Genomic DNA, 21,714 nt, shown 5'->3' on the forward strand with positions numbered 1-21,714 from the left:
CAGGCTGATGCCTGAACAACAACCTAGCATGGAAACAACACGCCAGGCTGATGCCTGAACAACCGCTAACCTAGCATGGAAACAACACGCCAGGCTGATGCCTGAACAACCGCTAACCTAGCATGGAAACAACACGCCAGGCTGATGCCTGAACAACAGCTAACCTAGCATGGAAACAACACGCCAGGCTGATGCCTGAACAACAGCTAACCTAGCATGGAAACAACACGCCAGGCTGATGCCTGAACAACAACCTAGCATGGAAACAACACACCAGGCTGATGCCTGAACAACCGCTAACCTAGCATGGAAACAACACGCCAGGCTGATGCCTGAACAACAGCTAACCTAGCATGGAAACAACACGCCAGGCTGATGCCTGAACAACAGCTAACCTAGCATGGAAACAACACGCCAGGCTGATGCCTGAACAACAGCTAACCTAGCATGGAAACAACACGCCAGGCTGATGCCTGAACAACAGCTAACCTAGCATGGAAACAACACGCCAGGCTGATGCCTGAACAACCGCTAACCTAGCATGGAAACAACACGCCAGGCTGATGCCTGAACAACAGCTAACCTAGCATGGAAACAACACGCCAGGCTGATGCCTGAACAACCGCTAACCTAGCATGGAAACAACACGCCAGGCTGATGCCTGAACAACAGCTAACCTAGCATGGAAACAACACGCCAGGCTGATGCCTGAACAACAGCTAACCTAGCATGGAAACAACACGCCAGGCTGATGCCTGAACAACAACCTAGCATGGAAACAACACACCAGGCTGATGCCTGAACAACCGCTAACCTAGCATGGAAACAACACGCCAGGCTGATGCCTGAACAACAGCTAACCTAGCATGGAAACAACACGCCAGGCTGATGCCTGAACAACCGCTAACCTAGCATGGAAACAACACGCCAGGCTGATGCCTGAACAACAGCTAACCTAGCATGGAAACAACACGCCAGGCTGATGCCTGAACAACCGCTAACCTAGCATGGAAACAACACGCCAGGCTGATGCCTGAACAACAGCTAACCTAGCATGGAAACAACACACCAGGCTGATGCCTGAACAACAGCTAACCTAGCATGGAAACAACACGCCAGGCTGATGCCTGAACAACAGCTAACCTAGCATGGAAACAACACGCCAGGCTGATGCCTGAACAACAACCTAGCATGGAAACAACACGCCAGGCTGATGCCTGAACAACAACCTAGCATGGAAACAACACGCCAGGCTGATGCCTGAACAACAACCTAGCATTTTCTAGCCTGGACTAGGAAAAAAAGCTCTATTCATGCTCCAGTTTCAGGTGATCACCGCGAGTACGATGGCCTCGACTCATTATCACCGTTTTAGGTGATAAGCCATCACCTAAAAAAGGCGATATTATCAAGTAAGTATGTATGGGCCAGAACCTGGCAGAGAGCCTGGAACAGGTAACCACAGATATTGAGGCTGTAGTGACTAGTAAGGCAACTGGGACGGCCTCGGCTCAACTGTTTTGGCCATATAATTTACACCGGCACGTCACAAACATTGTTGTGCCTCCTACTTCCAAACAGGCCAGGGTTAGTTAGGGGTTAGGGTTCCAAACAGGCCCGGGTTAGTTAGGGGTAAATGTTGTGCCTCCTACTTCCAAACAGGCCCGGGTTAGTTAGGGGTAAATGCCTCCTACTTCCAAACAGGCCCGGGTTAGTTAGGGGTAAACATTGTTGTGCCTCCTACTTCCAAACAGGCCCGGGTTAGTTAGGGGTAAGGGTTAGGGGTAGGGGTTAGGGGTAAGGGTTAGGGTTAGTTAGGGGTAAATGGGGGTTAGTTAGGGGTAAATGCAGCAGTTTAAGGGGTTAGTTAGGGGTAAATGGGGGTTAGTTAGGGGTAAATGCAGCAGTTTAATGTGGGCATTCGAACACAATGGGTGCAGAAAGAGAGAGCCTGCGTCATTATGCAAGGATGGAGCTTCCTGGGGTAGCCATTTTGTTTTGTAGGAAATGCGACCGCTGAAACGCGAGATGGTCTTTCGCTCCAGGATCTGATGTCCTGATTCCAGAGACAGCCTTACAGGCTTAACAGCTGCACACACGCACGCACGCACGCACGCACGCACGCACACACACACACATGCACACGCACACGCACACGCACACACGCACATGCACACACACACACACACAGCTTTTAAACGACTTCCTTTCCATCTGCCTGGTATTTCTGCTTATCAGGTTCTCCCTTTCCTCATGAAGAGCCATTTCTCAAGCTGGCCCACACACTGCCTGTCAGGGGAAAGCTAGTCAACAGAGAGCTCCCCCCCTTCCCTCCCCCACCCTGTTATAGCTGTAAGTCTCTGGGTTTCTCCAGGCAACCAACTGCCGCAGTCTGACTGTGATGCGTGTCACCTTGAGGCCAGTCTCATGCGGCCGGCCCTCAGGGAGGCCAGCCCTGCAGTCGCGCTCCGCTCTGAGCGGAGCAAGGGAGGGGGAGGGATGGAGGGAGCGATTGAGGGATGGAGGGAGGGAGTGAGGGACAGACGGATGGAGGGAGGGAGGGAGAGAGTGAGGGACGGATGGAGGGAGGGAGTGAGGTCTGGGGAACCTCACACTGGAAATGGTGGACAGAAAGAGCAGACAGCGAACGGCTCACTCCGTCAGGCGTGGCTAAACCCAGTGAGCGGTGACGTAGTATTCAAACCAGAAGCTGTTTTTTTTCCTTCTCCTCTTTACAGCTCTGCCAAGGCCCTGCCCATACAGGCTGTCTATTGCCATGATTCCCCGGGCTTTCTTCTTCCTGAGAAAGCCCGGCTGGGATCTGACTGAGGCCTGCACCCACCCGTCCTTTCCCCAGCCCGGCTGGGATCTGACTGAGGCCTTTCCCCCCCTTCGTTTCTATGGAGATCATAGTAACTAGTAATCCATTGTTGCTGCAGAATGTCTCCTATGGACCTATCTACCCATCACCATATTGGGATTAAAGAGACCAGGGCAAGGTACTATAGGAAATATAATCATCTTTATACAGTAGTGATGAAGCCAAGCACCAACTCAAGTTTCCTGGCTGTATCAATATTAAACCACTTCAACCTGAATGTCCCTATTCTGGGAACGCAGTGATTCCCAGGGATGCAAATAGCCTGCATCCTGAATCCTTAGACTCACTGAATTGAGAAAGGAGGAAATCATGACACCTTCCGGACGTCCTGGGATGCAAGATCCAAATCATGACACCTTCCGGACGTCCTGGGATGCAAGATCCAAATCATGACACCTTCCGGACGTCCTGGGATGCAAGATCCAAATCATGACACCTTACGGACGTCCTGGGATGCAAGATCCAAATCATGACACCTTCCGGACGTCCTGGGATGCAAGATCCAAATCATGACACCTTCCGGACGTCCTGGGATGCAAGATCCAAATCATGACACCTTCCGGACGTCCTGGGATGCAAGATCCAAATCATGACACCTTCCGGACGTCCTGGGATGCAAGATCCAAATCATGACACCTTCCGGACGTCCTGGGATGCAAGATCCAAATCATGACACCTTCCGGACGTCCTGGGATGCAAGATCCAAATCATGACACCTTCCGGACATCCTGGGATGCAAGATCCTCGGTACTGTACTCTAACGTCGTTGAACTAGGACTCATAAAATGTCCCTGGGACCCATCTAAAAGACACCCCCTGGGTCCTGGGACCCATCTAAAAGACAACCCCTGGGTCCTGGGACCCATCTAAAAGACAACCCCTGGGTCCTGGGACCCATCTAAAAGACAACCCCTGGGTCCTGGGACCCATCTAAAAGACAACCCCTGGGTCTCGGGACCCATCTAAAAGACAACCCCTGGGTCTCGGGACCCATTACATTGAAAACCTATTTACATCACTGGATTCCGCGAAAACGGCAGATCTACAAGCTCAACGGGAGTCCGGGACGGGATGTTTTGTGAGCTTGTAGATCGGCTATTTCGTCGTGATAGGCGGACAACGCCGCGAAAGCGGCAGATCTACAAGCTCCACAACCCTGCCCGCAACGGGATGTGTTGTGAGCTTGCAGATCGGCCATTTTCGACAAAGACCATTGGTGTTGAGGGATAAAAGGAGGCGGCCAAGTAGAGAGCCCCGGGAGACCCCGTGAATGGTCTATTAGGCGGTTACAATTCACCATTTGTAAGCCTTCTGATTGGTCCCAGACTGACTAACCAGCAGGCTCTTTCTGCCTTGTTCCGCCCTGGTTCCGCAAAACGGCAACCAATGGGTGCGAAGAGGGGCACAACCACAGGGGGCGGGACTTGACAAAGGGTGAATTCCCTTCACGCTGGATTGGGTTTCTTTCCACCGACGTCTACGCCACTCCCCCTAACCTCTGCATTCTCTCCCTGCTCACTGGAATGGGTTCACAGTACAACACTCCCCTAACCTCTGCATTCTCTCCCTGCTCACTGGAATGGGTTCACAGTACAACACTCCTCTAACCTCTGCATTCTCTCCCTGCTCACTGGAATGGGTTCACAGTACAACACTCCTCTACCTCTGCATTCTCTCCCTGCTCACTGGAATGGGTTCACAGTACAACACTCCCCTAACCTCTGCATTCTCTCCCTGCTCACTGGAATGGGTTCACAGTACAACACTCCCCTAACCTCTGCATTCTCTCCCTGCTCACTGGAATGGGTTCACAGTACAACACTCCTCTACCTCTGCATTCTCTCCCTGCTCACTGGAATGGGTTCACAGTACAACACTCCCCTAACCTCTGCATTCTCTCCCTGCTCACTGGAATGGGTTCACAGTACAACACTCCCCTAACCTCTGCATTCTCTCCCTGCTCACTGGAATGGGTTCACAGTACAACACTCCTCTACCTCTGCATTCTCTCCCTGCTCACTGGAATGGGTTCACAGTACAACACTCCCCTAACCTCTGCATTCTCTCCCTGCTCACTGGAATGGGTTCACAGTACAACACTCCCCTAACCTCTGCATTCTCTCCCTGCTCACTGGAATGGGTTCACAGTACAACACTCCTCTACCTCTGCATTCAGGGCAAAGTGCAAAAGCTGAACTCTCTCTACCGCCGCAGTTCCTCGGCAATAATCTCTCTGTGTCGCGTTTCAACCAGCTCATTGGTCAAGAGCTGAGCTAGTATGGCCAAATATGGTTGTACTGAAGCATGACTCAGCTAGTACACGGGAGAACAGAGGGTTGCAGTTCCCGTTGCATTTCTCAGGAAAACGGTAGATGGTGCATTTCTATAGTTGATTGCATTCACCCAGTCACAAACCACCGGCAGCAAGAGGAAACCATGCAAGGCACCAACCAATCTCGCCGCTAGTTCAGTTGTCTTGCTCAAGGACACTTTGACACTAAAGCTCTAACCACACCAAAGGGTCACCATGCGACTCCTTGGGTCCAAACGGTTGCAAGGAGTTAACGCTAAAAAAACAGTCTTGACCCTTTGGTGTGGTTTGGGCCGTTGAATTCCATGCGTTGAATCACTAGGGTCAACGTGGGTCAACGTGCAACAAGATATATCACACCGCAGGGACAACGCTAAAACCATCTCGACCCTTTGGCGTGGTTTAGGGCTTAACACAGAGGGAACCAAGATCAAACTTAGACCCTTCTGAATCTGCTTCCCAAGCAGGCCTCCTGACACTGCTGCCCCAGTAAACCACAGGATGTCAAAATGATTTTTTACAGATGGCCCATTGTGTCTTCTTTCCAATGGCTCCAACACCACCTAGGACGGTCTCATTACAGCTTTAGGATTACATTGGAGTTGCCTGGTTTTGGCAACATTTCAAGGAAACGTCAAGCGGTTCCTTGGTTCCCACAAAGACATGTAACGAGGCTACAAGCCTTCATCTCCTCATTGTAATGGTTCATTTAAAATTAACTTCCTAACTAGCTAGCTAGCTTTGGCTTCTTCCAAATAGTGAAAACAAAACAAAAACAACGGCTCCACATAATCTTTCAAAAACGTTTAGAAGTATATTAAGAGAGTGAATTCCAGCACTATACATTGTGAAGCACTAGGGCAGAATCACATCGTCTTGTCTCAGCAGACCTTGCTTGCCTGCAAACTGCTTAAGTATTCAATCCAAACAGTCAGTCAACAAACCGCAATCATCACATCAACCATAGCCGTGTGCCAGCTCTACTCCCACTCGTATGCCAGTTCTCATGAGTCTCTCGCCCAGACGGTTATTCCTCTTCTGAAACAAAACGCCTGTGGTCTCCGAGGCTACATCGACCATGATGTTTTAAGATACAATTGTTAACCAAAGGGTTTCGCCAGTGCTGGACAAACCCGCGTTGGCGGCAAATATGTAAAAGCTACCAAGCCGAAACAGGAGTTGCACAGGGCTCACTGTGAAACTAGAAACGGGAGCCAAGGTCAGACCCGTAGGAGTGTGCATGACTGTGGGGATGGCATTGTTAGAATTGGACATGGTGGTGAGGTGTTCGGGGAAGCAAGACAATGACCTATGAATTATGCAGAAACCCAATGGTCAGTCGCAGTACCATTACATTTTTTTTAAATGAACCCTTCTCTGACATGCTTATTATTAGGGTCGGAACTGGAGGAATCAGAGGAACCGGATCCAACATTGAGGAACCACAAATCATCACATTTTGGAACAGTTTCTGAGACAGTTTTTTTTTTTTTTTTTTGGGAACTGGAATCTAAAGGATCTCCAACTCTACTTGGTCACATCGGCCACACCAGACCAAACCACCTTTACAATGTGATGCTACTCTGAGCCACTTGATTGGGCCAAAACAAATTGGAGGATAATAATTGGATCGGGGGATAATTAGTCACGTTAAGATATGCTAATGAGGGCAAATGTAATAATGAATGAATAATGAATTGCATTTTATGGCGCTTTTCTATGCACTACGTGCCTACTCAAAGCGCTTACAATGGTTCGTTCATTCATTCATTGGAAGGTGAAGTGGCGAACAGTCGACGCCAGCGTCCTCACTTCCCACATTCACACACCGACGGTGGCGAGCTCAAACCGACCGACTCAGTGGAGGCAATGTAGGGTTCAGTGTCTTGCCCGCAAGGACACTTCGACATGTGGACAGGAGGAGCCAGGATTCGAACCGCCGACCCATGGATCATTGGACGACCTGCTCTACCTCCTGAGCCACAGCCGCCCTGTACGGTCAAGAGGATGGGTCCACGCCAGTCAGTGGTCAATAGTGTGTGCAGCGCCCTCTAGACAGAGGTGGATAGAAGACAGCAACATGGTGACCTAGAAGCAAGCAATGTCGGAAACCACATGAGGCTGAATTTAGCTGCTGTATTATTTAAAACTGCCATTTGCTCATGGCCACGTCAAAAATCTTCGGAGAAGCACAACCAAACGACATTAATTAGCTTCCGGGATTTCAGCGCAATTCTAGCAGGGTTGCGCAGCACTACTTAGATTGGCATCAACAACCAGACCGGCTTGGAAGGAACAAATACACTGCCAGCAGCGTGATCATGGTTGAGCCAAAACAAGCTCTCAAGCGTATACGTTTATACGTTTATTGGTACGTTTAGTCTTTTATCATCAGACACAGCAACACCAGGAAGGACAAGCCCATGCTTATTTTGTATTTTGTAGTGAACAAACTTCTGCTCACCACCTACCTACCACTCGACAACCTGGCAACCCCCTACCTCTCAGATCTTCTCAAACCCTACGTCCCCTCCCTCCCGCCCCCTCAGGTCCAGTGAAGCCAACATCCTGAAGGTCTGCAAGGCCAAGTACCGCACCTGGGGGGGACAGGGCCTTCTACGTTTCTGCCCCAAACCTCTGGAATGAACTCCCCAAACATCTCAGTTGCCCCCTCCCACCTCTCCACCTGGGCCTTCTATGTTTCTGCCCCCTCCCTCTGGAATGCACTCGCCCTCCCACCTCTCCTTCAAAACCCACCTCTTCAAGACAGCTTTCCCCAGCTGAGGTCTGGTTAACCGTATTAATGCCAAGAACACGGGACCTCGTTCTTCTCTCCACGACCCGCCTGTGCCAAAACGAGGGACCTCGTCTTTCTTTATTTTATTTAATTGAGTAATTAAAAAATAAATATATATATATATATGTTTTTGCTTTTACTCACATGTTAGACAGCCTACATACGGATGCGAGGTGTTTATTACTCCTTTTTCTGCTCAAAATTAGCCAAAATCCAGTGTTTGGAAGGTTATTATTCCCTCTTCTTACATCCGGACGAAAACAAATCATCGCCCGGTCTACCGCAGCCTACACTTCCTGGTTGCCCTCAAGGTTAATTAAATAAGGTTAGGAAGCGAAGACCGTACGGTGGACTCCATGTTGCTCCCTGGAAGGAAAGAAACATGCACAATGGGCTATATGCAGCCAACACTTCCCTGTTCAGCTTCCTTGGTCTCAACTGTGCATGTTTCTTTCCTTCCAGGGAGCAACATGGAGTCCACCGTAAGGTATTCGCTTCCTGTCCTCAATTAATAGTCCTTGGTTGCCCTGGGATCTCTTCTTCTACTGTGTTATTTCGCACATTTGACCGACACTGGCCTCACGATCCCCGCCTATGTGTCGGGAGGGATTGTGTTAAGATGTCCCCCATTCCGTGTTTATCCTTTTGTCTTTTTTAACCTAGCACTGATCTGTACTTGTTTTGCTTCGTTTTGATTTCCTGAATAAAGTTTGTTTCTTGGTCTTTTATGTAAAGCGCTTTGGACATTTAGAAAAGCGCTATATAAATTTGAGCCATTATTATTATTATGCTTCACACACAAGCATTGCTCCGTCACTCCTCCACTGCAGTCTTCAGACTGCAGTGTTACACTCTCTGAAGACTCAGAAATCAGCTCATCTCCTGCTGCTGGTGTTTGCGTCTCCCTCCCTCCCCCAGCCGGCTCCACCGGCAGTGACTCCCCCCAGCTCCTCCAATGACCTTCCATTGATTCCGTCCTCCTTCCACTCCCCCGTAGCTCCATCCAGCCATGCTCAGGAGCGTTCAGACCAGCCCTTCTCTCTCTCTCTCTCTCTCTCTCTCAACACCAGTGTTACTGTCTCTCTGCCGCAGCCTGCAGTGCAGACCAGCAAGCTTGGCTCAGGTGAACAGAGAGCCTGTGATGTGAAACTCCTTCCTCCCCCTTTAGTGCCGCGGAGGAAGAAATATATCTTATATGAAATAACCGTCTTCCAGCCCTTCATCGCAGTATATTCTAATGTACAAATTCAATCACGTAGATATGTGAAACAGCATCGGTAAGCGCCACCGTCGTATTCTCTGACACGCCGATGGCGGACAACAAGTCGAGAATCAGCCGATAACGACGTTTTGGCCGGTTAATCGGTGCCTCCCTAGTAGGGCTGGGGCGGTATGGGATTTTTATTACCGCGGTTATTGTCGGCCCCCATACCGCCGGTATGGCGATAATTACCGCACCCCCCCCCCCCCCCCCCCCCGCGCGCGGAAAAAAAATCCTCCGGTTTTATAGTGTTATTTAGTCCGGTGGAACACCGTGTATGGAGATGTTAGAGCAGGTCTGCAAAATCCGGTAAAACACCGTATACGGAGATGTATAGAGCAGCTGTGTGTCTTTAGTGCAGTTCCAGTGTCATTCCTCCATGCGCGGCCTCCCCTCACAGCTCACAAACACACACACACACACACACACACACACACACACAGTGGCACCGTTACAGAGACAACAGACAAGACGACTCATATAGCTTTTCCACGTGTTTCTGTTGTTATCCAGTTTACCAAAATTAAATCCACAACAGCGCTATTGTGAAGAAGACCCTTGCGCAGCGCGAGGCAATTAACCCCAGCTGCAAACGATCCGGACTTTGATTGTGTGATTATAATATATATAAATCCTTTTGGGCCAAATAACCATTCAACCATGCAAGATTGGCATGTCAATGCCGCAACACGTGTTCGGGTGTCAATCAAATCAACTGCGTCAGACATCTCCCGCAGCCCGCTGTTAAAAAAAGAAATAAAAAAGCGAACGGATTTCACATCATTTCAGATCAAGACAAGTTGTGTTGAGCGTCTTTTTCCTGCGATCCCATTGATGTCACAACAGACAACATTTATAGGTGGGTCTGGTTTGGAGTAGCCTAATTTAAAACATTGTCCGACTTTGTTTTGAGAGAATATTAATACCTCGCGCTATTGTAACAGCCAGGTGCATCGTGCATTGCTCAGACCGTCAGAGAGAGAGAGAGAAAGATTAGGCTAAACGTGTAGCCTATGGATAAGGGCGCATCGTAGGTAACAGGTTTCAACTTTGTATTGATGTCTGTCAGCGAGAGATGAGAGAGAGAGAGAGAGAGAGAGAGAGAGAGAGAGAGAGAGAGAGAGAGAGAAAAGGCTGTAGCCTATGGATAAGGGCGCATCGTAACGGTTTCAACTTTGTATTGATGTCTGTCAGCGAGAGAAGAGAAAGGGGGAGAGGGAGGGAGAGAGAGAGAGAGAGAGAGCTGTACAGACAGGACGGACAGAACTGTTTTTATCTTTTGACTGACTATAAGAAAAAGTCCTTCTGCACACCTACAATGGACAGGTGCGTCGGATAACTGGAACTGAGAAGTAGAGAAAAAAAGAATCCCGCACACTGTCTCACTTGGAATCGCAATGGCAACCATTCTCACTCCAATGAAATGCCCGCTCAGCAGCGCATCGCATGAAACAAACACCACCATTCAAAAACGTCCCCTCATCATGGAACCTAAAATCTTAAACATATTAAACAAATTCCAAGTTAACTGATAGATTTAATATAATGAATTGAAAGGTTCAACTTCCAGCCGCTCCACACCACGCAGCAACTGCGCGCCTCCCCAGTCCCCAAGCCATGAGTTAACATTATTGCTTGATTGATTGATTTAAGTTTGTATTAACAGTTTACAGTACATTTGCACAACTCAATACAAAAACTGTTAACTGTTACTCTGTGAGTGGACGACACCATAAAGCATTACACTTGTTTACAAGAGGGTCCACCTTGTTCAATTCATCATAACATTTTGTACACTATACACTTCTATAAAGCCAAAAACAGGAAATCATCATAAAAGGGGGAAAAACATATACAGTGAGGGGGAAAAGGGGTGGGTGGGGGTGGGTGGAGTCAAGGGATTTACATGTCTTAATGACAGTTGGTAGGGCGTTCCACATTTTTGTGGCATAGGAGTGAAATTAATTTAGGTGGACCCTCTTGTAAACAAGTGTAATGCTTTATTGGGTCGTCCACTCGCAGTTAACAGTCTTTGTATTGAGTTGTGCTTGAAATGTAGGCTACTGTAATTCTGCAAACTGTTAATAAATAGTTCAATCAATCAATACTTGTTTGTGCCGAATCTGGGTTGCACATGGTTTGTTGAACTCCCTCTGGTGTTGCTGGCATATGATTAGACTGACTGAGCCTCACTGTTTATTATGATACACTTTATTTCATATCAACCATATGCACTTAGGCCTAGAACCTAGGGTTAGAACTAGGGTTAGGGTTAGAACCTAGGGCACCAGAACAGCACGGACAAAAAAAACTAAAAAAAAAAAAATATATATATATATATTTTTATTTTTTATTTTTTTTATTCTACCGCGGTAACGAACCCGATACCGCGGTATGCGTTGTATACCGGCGGTATGGCGATATTGCGGTTATTGCACCCAGCCCTACTCCCTAGTACCGGTACCGGGAACCAGGTAGCAAAGAAAATAAACGTGCCAACACACACACACAGGTCCTTCTCAGTGATGTAAATAGGTTTTCAATGTAATGAGTCCCGGGATGCAGGGATGGTCTTTTAGATCAGGGGTTCTCAACCCGTGGGTCGCGACCCCTCGGGGGGGTCGCCAAATTATTTTGGGGGGGGTCCCCAAAATATTTTCAAATAAAAAAGAAAAAAAAAAGAGAAAAAAGATAATTTTCACGATTTTTCAAAAATAGCAGACCTACAAGCTCGTAGCGCGCCACTCGGTGGCGCGCTATGAGCTTGTAGATCTGCTATTTTTCAATAGCTAAATTATAACAATGCTTAAAACATCAAAAGGGGTTCCCGCCCAAAATGGTTTAAGGTTATTGTAGCAGTCAATTTATATTGGGGGTCGGGAGGGGGCGGGGCGGGGGTCCCGAGACATTGCCAAAGCATTTCCGGGGGTCCCTGGCCAAAAACGTTGAGAACCCCTGTTTTAGATGAGTCCCAGGGACATTTTATGAGTTTTTACACGATGAGTTTTACCATTTTTATAAATTGCAGCATTTAACTCCCATTTCATTTTATATGGTTCGTTATAATGTGGTTATATTCATGTAGAAAACAGAAGAAGAAATGATGATTATTGTAACTAAAGCTAGCAAAATAAACTATAATAAAAAACCGTACAGTAGTACAGTAGTGCATCCCGTGGATGCAGAGGTCGTGTTATTGCGTCCCTTAACTATAAACTGTGCCTTGGGATGCAAAATGCACCCTATTTTAATCTCTGCCTTCTGAGGGCGTCCTTGGGAGTTGGACCCCCTGAGGGCGTCCTTGGGAGTTGGACCCCCTGAGGGCGTCCTTGGGAGTTGGACCCCCTGAGGGCGTCCTTGGGAGTTGGACCCCATGCAGTTGGTGTGCATCATGACATGATCTAACCTGCTACAGAAAGCTTGGCTCACTCCCACTTAGATGAGAATGGCAGCATTGTAAAAGGTCACTCTCCTCCCCCCCGCCCCCCCCCCCCCCCCCTCAAGAAATCTGCAAATAAGCTGCAGAATGAGAATACAGGTGGACTCCTGCATTGTTTCATGGATTTCAAAGCTTGTGGATCAGCAGCAGCCCGCAGCAGCATGGGGACCGGCGCTCCGACGGTGCGGGGAGGCAAGACTTCTCCGGGGAGGAGGAGAAGTTACCAGGGCAGGCTACATGTTGCTGCGGCTAACAACACTGTCACCAGCCAGTGGTTGTGATGTTAGCTTGGCTTGCTGCTGCTTGTTTGTTCCAACTTCACTTCATCTCCACCTGTAACTTATTTCTTATTTTGTTACCCTGGGTGGCTGCGCTGCAAAAACAGACAGATCTACAGGCTCTCAACGCGTAGCGAACGGCACTGCAAAAACAGGCAGCTTTGAGTCCATCTGCGATTTTTGGACAGACGATGGGCGATTGAAGAAATCGCCCAACCTTATTGCCAAGTACACTTTTCACAGTCAGTTTGCTTCACACACTGGCACATACACAGATCTCCATGTGGGACACCGGCTGACAGTTAAAACGGGTGCTATGACAACGTATATACTGTAAGTTGCATCGTTCCCAAGTATGCCGGTGGCCGACTGCGACGGGCACGTACAGGTCTAGTCTCTAGTAGGCCGGTTGCCGACTGAGACGGGCACGGACAGGTCTAGTCTCTAGTAGGCCGGAGGCCGACTGTGACGGGCACGGACAGGTCTAGTCTCTAGTAGGCCGGAGGCCGACTGTGACGGGCACGGACAGGTCTAGTCTCTAGTAGGCCGGTGGCCGACTGCGACGGGCACGTACAGGTCTAGTCTCTAGTAGGCTGGTGGCCGACTGCGACGGGCACGTACAGATCTAGTCTCTAGTAGGCCGGAGGCCGACTGCGACGGGCACGGACAGGTCTAGTACAGCGGGCCGGTGGCCGACTGCGACGGGCACGTACAGGTCTAGTCTCTAGTAGGCCGGAGGCCGACTGCGACGGGCACGGACAGGTCTAGTACAGCGGGCCGGTGGCCGACTGCGACGGGCACGGACAGGTCTAGTACAGCAGGCCGGTGGCCACTCACGTGATTTTTGAGGGGCGCCAGCCCCTCCTGTACACAGGTTTAATGTTTGTCTTTAGTTCAATGTTTGTTTTGTAAACGCAGTTGACAATGAAGGGAAAATATACGTAATTTACGTCAACTACAAATGTTTCCCGAACGAACGCAGCTCACCGCTCCAAGAGATGGGTCAAATGTGGAGAACTAAATTGCTGTACATTTGTGGTCAAGTCAAGAACAAAAAACAACAAGAAACAAAAAGATACCAATTGACCAAGATATTATCTGCATAGTAAACTAACTAGCACCCATCAGAGAAAGGTGACAAGAAGATAAAGAGGTGACCAGCACTATGGGGTCCCTCAGACACCTTCAATGGATGCAGAGTGATCCAATAAGCACGTCTGGACTTCAGCCACCAAGACTGTTCACACGTCTACCGCTTCTGCCGTTCCGTGCACTGCCTTCCGGTTGCTGCCTGCACCAACAGGACACGATCTGCCCCTTCCCACTTACTTATATCAGTTAAGATGGTACATGTATTTATATAGCGCCTTTATCCGAAGGCGCTTTACATTCACACACCCATTCATACACAGATGACAGAGGAAACCATGCAAGGCATGCTTAATGACAACACCCCCAAAACAAATCACACAACAGAATTACAACTAGGCCTGTCACGATGATTACATAAGTCGTTTAATCGGAATATTTTTTACATAATCGTCACAATCGTGTCCATGTTGAAAAATGTTCATACATTTAAAAAAGAAAACGATTAAATAGCAGATCTACAAGCCTGCAACTCCTGATGCGTTGTAAGCTTGTAGTTCAGCTATTTCCACATGTATATTTTTTTAGAAGTATAGAAATAATGAATGTTATTTCTTTGTATAAGTTTGTTTTGTCATATCTGCCCTTTGCCATGATGTTTTGGATTACCAGGCAGAGAGAAATGTATTCTTCATTCAGAGTGTAACGACCCTGCAACAGACCCTACCAGGCAGAGATAAATGTATTCTTCATTCAGAGTGTAACGACCCTGCAACAGACCCGGCCGCAACTTGCTCCTCCAAAGGGAGCCGGCTCTCTTGGCGTGGCTTATAGAGCGTCGCAGCGCGGCCCCTTTACAGACCCGGAAAATAATTCCCCGTTCATTTTCCTCATAGACTTTTATTTAATTTAAAGAAGTTTACACCGCAGACAAGGCCAACTGGAGTTGTGACAAATCATGACAATAAACACAATGTTTTGGGCCGAACAAATAATTAGAAAGAAGAAGAAAGAGGCAGGTTACAACACTTTGTTTTGTTTTTCTTCTTACAAATTATTTGTTTGGCCCAAAACATTGTGTTTATTGTCATGATTTGTCACAACTCCAGTTGGCTTTGTCCGTGGCGTAAACGTCATTAAATAAATACTTTTTGAAAAGTCTATGAGGAAAATGAACGGGGAATTATTTTCCGGGTCTGGAAAGGGAGCGGGACTGCGATGCACTATTGCCTGCCTGCTCTGCTGAGCTGGAAATCTGGGTTCGATTCCTGCTCAGGGTGCTAAACATTACAATATAGTCCAATGTTCAATGCCCAAAAAACACATTTAATCACATCGTTAATCGCAATTATTTGTGCGACAATAATTAATCGTCAACTTAAATTTGTAATCGTGACAGCCCTAATTAAAACTACAGCAAAACCAAATAAGACAGAGGAGGCCAAACACAACCCACTCATACCTTTATGTTCCTCCACTTCAGTCCAGATGGTTGAATGTCTTCGTCCGTCTCCTCCTCTGCCAGCCTGCAGAGACAATGGCCCAATTTCACATTACAATTAATTCATTCATTCATAAAAACTCCATAATATACCAAATAAGGTCATCACACATTCATACACTGATGGCGGCAGAAACCATGCAAAGCATGGTTTCTGTGCGTCTTGCTCAAGGACACTTCGACACTAACTCTGGGGGAGACCACAAGGTTCTAACTGGCGACCTTGTGGTTACCATCCGGCCGCTCTACCCCTGAGCCACCGCCACCCCAGTGTAAAACAAAGGCATCCGGCCGCTCTACCCCTGAGCCACCGCCACCCCAGTGTAAAACAAAGGCATCCTCCATCCGGCCGCTCTACCCCTGAGCCACCGCCACCCCAGTGTAAAACAAAGGCATCCCCCATCCGGCCGCTCTACCCCTGAGCCACCGCCACCCCAGTGTAAAACAAAGGCATCCCCCATCCGGCCGCTCTACCCCTGAGCCACCGCCACCCCAGTGTAAAACAAAGGCCTCCGCCCTCCGGCCACTCTACCCCTGAGCCACCGCCACCCCAGTGTAAAACCAAGGCCTCCGCCCTCCGGCCACTCTACCCCTGAGCCACCGCCACCCCAGTGTAAAACAAAGGCATCCCCCATCCGGCCGCTCTACCCCTGAGCCACCGCCACCCCAGTGTAAAACAAAGGCCTCCGCCCTCCGGCCACTCTACCCCTGAGCCACCGCCACCCCAGTGTAAAACCAAGGCCTCCGCCCTCCGGCCACTCTACCCCTGAGCCACCGCCACCCCAGTGTAAAACAAAGGCATCCCCCATCCGGCCGCTCTACCCCTGAGCCACCGCCACCCCAGTGTAAAACAAAGGCATCCCCCATCCGGCCGCTCTACCCCTGAGCCACCGACACCCCAGTGTAAAACAAAGGCCTCCGCCATCCGGCCGCTCTACCCCTGAGCCACCGCTCTACCCCTGAGCCACTGCCACCCCAGTGTAAAACAAAGGCATCCGGCCGCTCTACCCCTGAGCCACCGCTCTACCCCTGAGCCACCGCCACCCCAGTGTAAAACAAAGGCATCCGCCACTTGTAGTAAAGGTGACTTGATTGATTGACATAAAAAAGGGCCTGTAAGCTGAAACCCCCAATGCAGCACTTTGTTTTCAAGTATTGTATCACAAACGTCATTACAAAGTTACATACAAGAAAGCCCTAGATTTCCCATGTCATTGTGCGTTTGTCTTATATCCCCCTCAGGTAGGCCTACATTGTTTATTGTTTAACTATTTTTAGCAATTGGATTATTATTATTGTTTTGGTAGGTAGATCTTGTTGAGCTTGTCATTTTGAAAGTAACTCTAAAGTTGGCTCCCAGTCGCTGCCCGCACAGAATACAAAACTCTGATGCTGGCATTCAAAGCAACCAAAGGTATGGCTCCCCCATATCTCACAAGTATGATCGTACCCTACAAACCCTCCCGCACACTCAGATCAGCCAACGCAGGGAAGCTGGAAGTACCCTCACTAAAAACGCCGGGACAACGCTCCACACGTCCCAAACTCTTCTCCCTTCTGGCTCAAAACTATGGAATGCACTTCCCATTACAGTCAGAACTGCAGCCTCACTCCCAATCTTCCGCCGTAGTCTGAAAACCCACCTGTTTCTCCATCATGGCACGTAGCACTTGCCCTAGCCCCTTAGATAGCACTTTATGTAGACTTAGATAGCATTTTATACAGACTTATAGCATGTTACATAGACAGCACTAGAATTGCATTTTATGTAGTCATAGCACTTCATAGTACAGTATAGTATAGTTTATCATTATATAGATATTCCACTGTTACGTTCTTAGCTTACGCATGTTTCATGATAACTACTTTGTATGTATGTGATGTATTGCCATGCTTTTTGTTCTTGCTTATTGTAAGTCGCTCTGGATTAAGAGCGTCTGCTAAATGCCTAAATTGTAAATTGTAAAGTCAAAAGAAGTGTGGCTGGGCTACATTATAATTTAATTCCTCATGGTCACAGGATCAATACAAGTCTTAACTTATCCAAATGTTGGGCAAACGCCTGTTAAGTCAGTCCACATGCATTCATTAATTTAATTTATGACCCAATCATAACTGCCTATTGTGAAAAGTCATGCATAATAAGACAAGTACAACACGAAGCACACACACCACACCCAACACTAATAATGTTTTACCTTATTGTCAACAAGGATTCGCTTTAATCCAAACGTTGAAATGTTGAATGACTGTCAATCCTGTCAGCCTGCAAGAGACAATGAACAAAATGCATTTTTACTAATGAGCACAGCTATGAAGTCAATTACATTTGTGAATACACCAAAATAACCTTGGTTTTAACAACAGTGGTAGCCAAAGGAAACTCCAATGAAGAACACTTCAACCATTATTTTATACTTTAGCTGTTGAAAAATAGCAGATATACAAGCCCATAGAGCGCCACGCTATGATCTTGTAGATCTGTTATTTTTGAAAAATCGTAAAAACGTGGGCAAATCTTTGAATATATATATTCTATCACAGCGAACGCTTTTAACTCAAACTTTGCTTCTGGGGGGGTCCCTGGAAGAAAACACAAGTTTGTCCACCGCAGAAGGACTTCCACTGCTGGCCTGCTCGCTTTGCCTAAAAAAATGGCAACTAAACAATTTGGTGAAGCAGGTTTTTGCTTCTACGGGCCGACAGCGTGGAACAAGACTCCCACTGTACCTTCGACAGGCAGCCTCTGTAGACATTTTTAAAGCACAGCTCAAGACACACTTCTACACTCTTGCTTTTAATTGATCTTTTAATTTTGTTGTTATTCATGTCCTCACTGTATTGCATTACTGCTCTTGTTTTATATGTTTTATGCCTTGCTTTTCTTTCTTTCTCCATTGCTCTGTGAAGCACTTTGAGCTGCATTTCATGTCATGAAAGGTGCTATACAAATAAAGTTTTATTATTATTATTATAACTTAAAATACACTCAGGTTTCACTTTTAGCAGGTCTAAATAGGTTAACCTACACCAGTAGGGGTTAACTTACACCTGCCCCAGCAGCAGTGTCCATTTCGTCGACTAAAACTAAGACGAAAAATGTTTGTCGACTATCTTTTTTCACTCTCAAAAACTAAATGGAAACTAAATGAAAACTAAGCTACGATGACTAAGACTAAATATACTGACAATTTCGTCAATAAATACAAACTAGACTAAAATGTTAGGAAGGGACTAGTGGACAAGAGATCCAGTATAAGTCATTTTACACTTGTTTGCATGCTGAAAATAGCCGATCTACAAGCTCACAACACGTCGCGGCGCGTTGTGAGCTTGTAGATCGGCTATTTTCAGCAAGTGTAAAATCACTCATTACGACGGCATCAAGGCCCGCCAAAACACATTTTAGTCGACTAAATCACCTGTAGATTTAGTAGACTAAAATGTCATGATATTTAGTCGACTAAAACTAAACTAACACTAACACATTCCAGGTGACTAAAATGTGACTAAAACTAAGTGAAAACTATTCAAGAGACTATGACTAAAACTAAAACAGAAATGTGCTGCCAAAAACAACACTTCCCAGCAGCCCCAGCGGCCAATGGTTCATTTACAAATGCTAAAACCTGTGTTCTTATCTTCTTAAGGAACCAAAGCTGTCCAACTAGTGATTCCTCTTCAAAAATGTTAGTCAGCACTTATTTAGCAAAAAACGGAAGTTTTCACTTGAACTTAGCAGTTATCATTTTGTTAGCACTTTCTACACTTTGAATTTGATATTGATCTGGTCTTGGCATCTCGTTGGAATCTCCTGGTCCATGGCATGTATGGAACAGTCTTGTCTAATGCAAAAAGGTTATAAAAATGGAACTTAGATAGCTTGTTATTTATTTTAGACAGATGCCAGGTTCATTTCTTGTTCACCTGGCATCCTATACTTTGAATAGTTCCGATGTACTGAGGATTTATTTTTGGATACGACACTGCTTCCCCCAAACAGTGGGTCGGGACCCATTTGTGGGTCACAGACTAATATGAATGGGTCATAACTCCAGTAAAAATCCCATTATGTGCACGCACGCACGCGCACACGCACACACACACACACACACACACACACACACACACACACACACACACACACACACACACACACACACACACACACACACACACACACACACACACACACACACGTTCCTAACGCTGATGCTAGGTTTACCTGTGATGCTAAGATTACTGAGACTGTCTCTCTGCATTCTATGATCCTATAGTTTACTGAGACACTACACTGTCTCTCTGCATTCTATGATCCTATAGTTTACTGAGACACTACACTGTCTCTCTGCATTCTATGATCCTATAGTTTACTGAGACACTACACTGTCTCTCTGCATTCTATGATCCTATAGTTTACTGAGACACTACATGTCTCTCTGCATTCTATGATCCTATAGTTTACTGAGACACTACACTGTCTCTCTGCATTCTATGATCCTATAGTTTACTGAGACGCTACACTGTCTCTCTCTGCATTCTATGATCCTATAGTTTACTGAGACACTACACTGTCTCTGCATTCTATGATCCTATAGTTTACTGAGACACTACACTGTCTCTCTGCATTCTATGATCCTATAGTTTACTGAGACGCTACATTGTCACTCTGCATTCTATGATCCATAAGCTCAACTGAGACACTACACTGTCTCTCTGCATTCTATGATCCTATAGTTTACTGAGACACTACACTGTCTCTCTGCATTCTATGATCCTGTAGTTTACTGAGACACTACGCTGTCTCTCTGCATTCTATGATCCTGTAGTTTACTGAGACACTACACTGTCTCTCTGCATTCTATGATCCTGTAGTTTACTGAGACACTACGCTGTCTCTCTGCATTCTATGATCCTGTAGTTTACTGAGACACTACACTGTCTCTCTGCATTCTATGATCCTGTAGTTTACTGAGACACTACGCTGTCTCTCTGCATTCTATGATCCTGTAGTTTACTGAGACACTACACTGTCTCTCTGCATTCTATGATCCTATAGTTTACTGAGACGCTACACTGTCTCTCTGCATTCTATGATCCTATAGTTTACTGAGACACTACATGTCTCTCTGAATTCTATGATCCTATAGTTTACTGAGACACTACACTGTCTCTCTGCATTCTATGATCCTATAGTTTACTGAGACGCTACACTGTCTCTGCATTCTATGATCCTATAGTTTACTGAGACACTACATGTCTCTCTGCATTCTATGATCCTATAGTTTACTGAGACACTACACTGTCTCTCTGCATTCTATGATCCTATAGTTTACTGAGACACTACACTGTCTCTCTGCATTCTATGATCCTATAGTTTACTGAGACGCTACACTGTCTCTCTGCATTCTATGATCCTATAGTTTACTGAGACGCTACACTGTCTCTGCATTCTATGATCCTATAGTTTACTGAGACACTACACTGTCTCTCTGCATTCTATGATCCTATAGTTTACTGAGACACTACACTGTCTCTCTGCATTCTATGATCCTATAGTTTACTGAGACACTACACTGTCTCTCTGCATTCTATGATCCTATAGTTTACTGAGACGCTACACTGTCTCTCTGCATTCTATGATCCTGTAGTTTACTGAGACACTACACTGTCTCCGCATTGTGTTGTTCGCCTTGTTTACTGTAAATCGCTCTGGATAAATGCCTAAAATGTAAACAGTAATAAATAAAACATCTGTCTGTAGCTATGTTGTTGACAGCATGCTGTTGTCCAAACCATGTCTCTCCAGGAAAGGTCTCAATAAAAGGTTAAATCAATCCTTGTGAATTAAATAAACTTTGATCTCCTCGTCTCAAAAAGCCATTTTACTTTCATGACATCCAAACCACTACACAAAACTGATGTGATATTACTCATTCATTATATGATTATAAGTCCTAGTTATACCTTGTGTGATTAATTAAACATTTACAACAGAAAGTGTCCACTAGTCTCTCATCTTGCCATGATGCAAAACGATGTGTGCCTTCCCTCTATTGTATTGACAGTTATTTATTTAAATGTCTACTATTCTTTGTTCAGTAAATCCATTTCTAATAAGAGTACTTTAGTATTATCTAATGGTTTTAAATGACAA

The 21,714-nt window shown here is 46.6% G+C and overlaps 1 protein-coding gene across 2 annotated transcripts in view; it reads right to left on the bottom strand.

The window, feature by feature from the left end:
• Window positions 1-21,714, bottom strand: part of znf1035 (zinc finger protein 1035) — a 34,652-nt gene that overhangs the window by 12,050 nt on the left and 888 nt on the right. Inside the window, exons 2-3 of one of the 2 annotated variants that reach the window (XM_079502577.1) lie at window positions 17,756-17,823; window positions 15,519-15,582 (exon numbers count right to left, since the gene is read on the bottom strand). The gene's annotated coding sequence lies outside the window, so the exon portion shown is untranslated. Of the gene's footprint in view, window positions 1-15,512; window positions 15,583-17,755; window positions 17,824-21,714 lie in introns of both variants that reach the window. The other variant, XM_079502578.1, reaches the window with a different exon arrangement.

This window comes from Electrona antarctica, assembly GCF_951216825.1.
Source record: "Electrona antarctica genome assembly, chromosome: 6".
Classification (NCBI taxonomy): domain Eukaryota; kingdom Metazoa; phylum Chordata; class Actinopteri; order Myctophiformes; family Myctophidae; genus Electrona; species Electrona antarctica.